Source organism: Dipodomys spectabilis, unplaced genomic scaffold, assembly GCF_019054845.1.
Source record: "Dipodomys spectabilis isolate Male_0828 unplaced genomic scaffold, ASM1905484v1 ptg001764l, whole genome shotgun sequence".
In the NCBI taxonomy this organism is placed as follows: Eukaryota; Metazoa; Chordata; class Mammalia; order Rodentia; family Heteromyidae; genus Dipodomys; species Dipodomys spectabilis.
In genome coordinates, this window is record NW_024872441.1 from 8,326 (window position 1) to 14,389 (window position 6,064).

Genomic DNA, 6,064 nt, shown 5'->3' on the forward strand with positions numbered 1-6,064 from the left:
TGTCCTTAGCTGGTCAGAAACCTTTTTTTCAATGTAGTCCCACTTGTTGAGTCACTCTCCTATCCATTGTGCCCCTGGGACTCTATTCAGGAAGTTCCTGCCTGTCTGTACCTATGAGTTTTCATGTCATTTTACAGTACTTTAGAGTTTTGGGTCTGACGTAATCCACTTTGAATTGATGTTAGTGTGTGGTGACAATTAGGGATAAATTTTTAGTTTTCTGCATATGACTGTCATGTTTTCCCAACACCAATAAGAGGCTATTTTTTTTAACTGTTTGCCTTTGGCTCCTTTGTTGAATATGACTATAAATATGTGGTTTTATGGCTGCATCTTCTAATCTGTTCCTTTGAGCTATTGAGATGATCATGCGATTCTTGACCATGGCTCTATTGATGTGATGAATTACATATATTGATTTAGCTATATTAAATCTGAAAGGAATCCTTCAGATCCATCCCAGGGGAGGATGTGGAGGCTGGAGGCAAGCAGACACAGGAGAAAGATTATTATAAGGTTATTAGAGGGGGCATATTTCCAAGGAGAGGAAGCACAAGGCATCAGTTCCACTCCAGGTAGCTGGAGTGTCTGGGGGCAGGAAGTGAGGTAGGTGCATGCTCAGGTGAATCTGGAAAGAGAGAGGGAGTGGCCAGCTGTTTGGCCAGAACTCCAGAGCAGGGCGGTGCTTAGGTATGTGTGGTGCTGAGGAAAAAATATGGGGATAATACTAACAAAATCAGCCTTCATCTTTGAGATGAAGGCTACTTAGTCATAATGTAAGATGTTTTTTAGCAGGTTCTAGATTTTTTTTGGCTAATATTTTATTGAGGAGATCTGCATTAGTGCTCATCAGAGAAATTAGTCAATTGTTGTCTCTTTTTTTTTTTTTTCAGAGCCTTACCTTATTTTGGGATGAGTATGATATTGCCTTCATAGAATTAGTTTGGGATTACTCCCTCTACATCTATTTCCCGGAAAAGCTTGGGGAGTATTGATATTAGTTCACCTTTAAAAGTCTCACAGAATGCAGTGGTTAGTCCATTGGGCCTCGGCTTTTCCTTGTTGGAAGACTTCTGATTACTTCATCAATCTCCTTGTATGCTATTTGTTTGTTTAGTTGTTTAGTTGGTTCAGTTTAGGCAGTTAGTATGTTTCTAGAAATTCTGCTTGGTTTTCCTTCTTTAGTGAGTGTAGATTTTGAGTGTAGTCCTTTATAATTATTTGGATTTCTTGGGTGTTTGTCATAATATTACCTGTGGTGTCTCTGATCTTGTTTATATAAATTTCCTCTCTTCTTTTTATCATTAATCTCACAATTAGTCTGTCAATTTTATTAATTTGTTTTCCAAAATATTCCCAGCTTTTTGTTTCATTGATTTTTTTCTTTTTGGGTCTGGTCATGGGGCCTGAACTCCGGGCCTGGGTGCTGTCCCTCAAATCTTCACCTCAAGGCTAGCACTCTACCATGAGCCACAGTGCCACTTCTGGCTTTTTTTCTGCTTATGTGGTGCTGAGGAATCAAACACAGGGCCTCAAGCATGCAAGGCAAGTGCTCTACCACTGAGCCACCTTCCCAGCCCTTGTTTCATTGATTTTTATGGATAGTTTTTTTTTAGTTTCTGTTTTGTTGATTTCTGCCCTAATTTTTGCTATGTATCTCCAGTTAGTCACTTTAGATTTGAGTTTTTCTAGCAGTTACAATTGCATCAGGAGGTTATTTACTTTAATGTTTCCATTTTTTTCATATGTACAATTAGTGCTATGATCTTTCTTTACAACATTGCCTTTGTTCTATCCCAGAGGTTCCATTGTGATGTGTTTACATTTTCATTGAGTTGTAAGAATATTATAATTTCTTCCTGAATTTTTTCTGTGACCTGGGTGTTAGTCAGTACTGTGCTGTTCAATCTCCATGTTTTTGAGTAATTTCTAAAGTATGATTTGCTCTTAATAATTTGATTGATTCCACTGTGTTTGGATATAATAGTAGGATTTATGCCAATCTCCTTGTATTTGCTGAGGTTCTTTGCATGTGTGATCTATGTTTGAGAATGTTCCATAGGCTGCTGAGAAGAAGGTGTATTAGGTCATTGTTGGGTAGAAAACTAGGTGTCTGCTAAGTCCATTTTTATTACTGTGTCATTTAGTTCAGAGGCTTCTTTGTTTATATTTGTTTGGTTGATGTATCCTCTGAGGAGAGTAAGGTGTTAAAATCTCCCAATATTATTGCATTTGAGTCTATTTTGTTCGGTAAGGCTGAGAGTATTTGTTTAACCTGTTTAAGCACTCCGTTGCTTGGTGCATAGATATTGACCACTCTGATTTCCTCTTCATGCATCAATCACTTTATTAGTATATAATGTCCTTACTTGTCTCTGTATTTATTTTAGTAAGTCTACTTATCAGATAGTAATATGGCTACTCCTGTTTTCTTGCAGGGTACATTTGAATGGAAGATCTCTTTCCAACGCTTTGCTCACAGTTGGTTTTTATCTTTGGCTGTGAGATTGGTCTCTTAGCAAAATCAAATGAATAGATCTTTTACTTTTGATCCAATCTGCTTTTCATTTTCTTTCGTTGGGGAATTGAGTCTGTTAATGTTTAGGGTTATTATAGAAATGTGTCAATTTTCTTGCCATTTACTTATTTTCCTGTATTTTGTTTCTTTTCTTTTCCCGTGCTTACTAAATTTGTCTTGTGGTGGTTTCTCTCTGATATGTTTCTTTCATTTTCTTTGTTTTTTTTTTCAGATTGTATTCCTCCCTTTAGAATTGTTTGTAATGCCAGTTTGATGTTCATGACTTCCTTTAATCTTTGTTTGTCATGGAAAGTTTTAGTTTCTCTGTCAAATATAAATGATTGCTTCAATGGGTCACAGTTTGGTTTGGCAGTTGTTGATTTTCAGGATTTAGATAATATCATTCCAGGCTCTCCTTGCATTGAGGGACTGTGTAGAGAAGTTCGCAGTGATTCTCATTTTATTTCCATTGTAATATATGTCCTTCTTTGATTTTAGAGCAATTAAAGCCAATTCCTTGCTATTCAAGTCTAATATTTTTACTATGATGTGTCTAGAAATATTTCTCCTTGTATCCTGTCTGCTAAGGATTCTATATGCTTCTGTTTGTGGGTGAGATTTTCTCTCTTAAGATGGGGAACTACTCTGTTATTATACCAAATAGGTTTTCCATGCCTCTATTAAATTATGCTCCCTCGTTGATTCTAATTATGCATAGATTTAATTTCTTGGCTGCTTTGGCCAAATCTTGGATTTCCCTTTGGAATGTTCTAAGTGTTTTCTTAATTGTGAAAATATCATACAGAGGGGTTACAATTACATGGGCAAGATAGTGAGTACATTTCTTATCAAGCATTGTTGCCTCCTCCTTTGTTTCCCCTTTTATCCCTACTCCTCTCCATCCCCCCATCCCACGGCAAAGTTGTAAAAAGTTCGTTTTTTGACATAACGTCTGCCTTTGACTTTCTGTTCCAGTTCTTCTGATTTCTTCTTGACTCCTGATATGCTATTTTCCATTTCACTTATTCTGTTAACTATGACTTCTACTGGTGTTTGCATTGTGGAAAATGAGCCCTTTATGCTATTAATATCAGTTCTCCAAGTATTAATTTCATCTGTTAATGAAGGGTTTACTGTGTTTTTTATTTTCTTTGTCGGTCGTGGGGCTTGAACTCTGGGCCTAAGTGCTTTCTCTCAGCTGTTCAGCTCATGGCGAGTGCTCTACTACTTGAGCTACAGCACCACTTCCAGTTTTCTGGTGGTTTATTGGAGATAAAATTTCAAGGACTTCCTGCCCGGTCTGGCTTTGAACCATGATCCTCAGATCTCAGCTTCTTGAGTAGCTAGGATTACAGGCAAGATCTGTTGATGCCTGGCTTAAGAAATCTTGGAATTCCTTTGTCATGTGTTCTTTCTTTTTCTTTTTTTAAATTTTTTACCAGGGGAGAGCACTAATGTCATTCCCACTACTGCAAATTATGCAATTGAGTTTCCCACTTTGGGGAAATCACAAGGCTCAGCACATCTGTAGTGCAATGGATAATCCTCGCCCTGGGAAAACCACCTTCGTGATCATGGTATCTCCCCTACCAGGTAAATATTCATGTCTTCCTTCTCCTATTGATACTTTCACATTTCCCCCTTTATTTCTTTGGCCAATTCCATCATCATTTCTTTAATGGTTCTTTTGTCCTCCATCTCTTCTTCACTTTCACTGGGGTCCTTCCCTGGGTTGTTGTCAGATTTGGGATTTGGTTTGTTGTCCTGATAGTCCATGAATCATGTCTTCTTTCATTGTGATTTACACATTTGGGTCCTGGGATTGTGGGGGTCGTGACCTGAGCTTGGCCTGCTCACACCAGAATGATGTGACAGCCCTCACTTGCCCCGGGCTAGTTGACACTGGGTAGGCCAGCCCATGCCAACAAGCACATGTGCATGCGCTGTCTCCAGCTGGCTGAGAGGAGCATGGTCCCGTCTGCAGTGGGGGATGGCAAGGTTAGAATCGGGACTTCAGGAGGGTTGGGCTACCCACATGGGCACAAGATTTGTTTGTGCCTTGGCCCTGGGTTGGGTCTGTCCCCACAAGTGGTCTATGCTTGGCCTCCTATGGCTGGTGGGCACATGTGCATGCTTGATATATCTGAGGATGAGATCTACCAGAAATTGTTCCATTGGAAATGTCTGCTGCACAATTATGGAAACAGTAGATTCAAGACTCTGAGAGACAGGCATGAGGTTTGTGGAGAGGCAGGCACCCTAGAGGGGAACTCTCTGCTAGCAGCTACAGCGTGATTCCTGGGCTTCTGGTAGGGGCCTGTGAATGCATGAGTTTGGGCTCCTGATGGGGGATTGCTCTACCAGCGCCAGCAGGTGCTCACGATAGGGGGTTGCTTCTCCTATAGCTGGCACTCATGTTCACTTAGCAACTGCAGCTGATGAAATGCTTCTCCTGCAGCTGCCATTCAGAAGCCTTTCATGGTTCCTGAAGGGAGAGGCTCTGTGGGTGCGGGGACGTTTGTTTTCAGACCAGCATTGTTATCCCCTGATAGCCAGGACTGTTGAGGACACCGAGTCCTGGCGCCCAGCACGTGTGAGTCCCTAGGACCTCCTGCTGGAATCCAACATGTGGGATGTGGGCAGTGAGGAAGGGCTCGGACTTCTTTGACATCTTCAAGTGTAATGTTCCTTCATGGGTTGGAGGGAGAGGGGTCCGTGTCATGATCTGTGGGTAACCACCAGCTCTGATCTCCTGTGGGACGGGAGGGCTTCACCCCAGCAGAGAACTGGTTGTGAGGATGACCAGCAGTGCTGTGGCAGACCTCTGTGTCTTTGCGAGGAACTCTCAGGTTGGCTCCCATATCCTGGACAGACATGGAGCTGCTCCTGCAGCTCTTCTGTGTTAGTTGTGGGCTGAGCCATGGTGACAGGGGAGCTCTCTGGGTATGGGTGTTGTGGGGCCTCACCTCTGGTCTCTTCTGGGTATGGCGTTGTGGGAGTATTCTGTGTTTGGATTCTGCAGTCTGCTGTTAGTTATGGAGCCAGTGTAGCCACATGTTGTTTTCCTAAACTTCTGTATTTACCCTTGTTTTATAATGAAGTAGGGATATTAGGTCAAAGTAACATTGTTTTGTCCTCACCGTCATCATGGAGTCTGGATGGGTCTTGGAGGCTTTTTACCCAGCTCTAAAAAGCCTAGAGGGAAAACAGGCCATTCTGGGAATATTGGTGTCATGCTGCTGGGTCCCTAGAGAGCTCTGCTACATAGAATGCTCGACCCTGATTGCTCCCCTAGATGGTTTGTTTTTGTTGGGCTTGGGTCTTTACCCCAAACATGTGATTATTTTGTCTTTACAAGCTTTGTGCAAGCTACATTATAGTCTGCAGGTCTTTTAGACATGAGTCCTTCTGCAGTCACCTGCTTTCTAATAAAGATTCTCAATTTGAGCTCTCAAAGTCTTGCTTGTCTGTTTCTCATGAACCAATTCCCATATAAAAATTTTAATGACTATTTCCAGTTGAACATTCCACATCAGTCTTAACCAT

At 41.3% G+C, this 6,064-nt stretch overlaps 1 non-coding gene across 1 annotated transcript; it reads right to left on the reverse strand.

Annotated features, from left to right (window-relative positions):
* Window positions 1-3,958: 3,958 nt before the first annotated feature.
* LOC122103111 lies at window positions 3,959-4,119 on the reverse strand. Its single transcript, XR_006146698.1, has one exon. It is a non-coding gene; the product is annotated as a U1 spliceosomal RNA (small nuclear RNA).
* Between the last annotated feature and the right edge of the window lie 1,945 nt (window positions 4,120-6,064).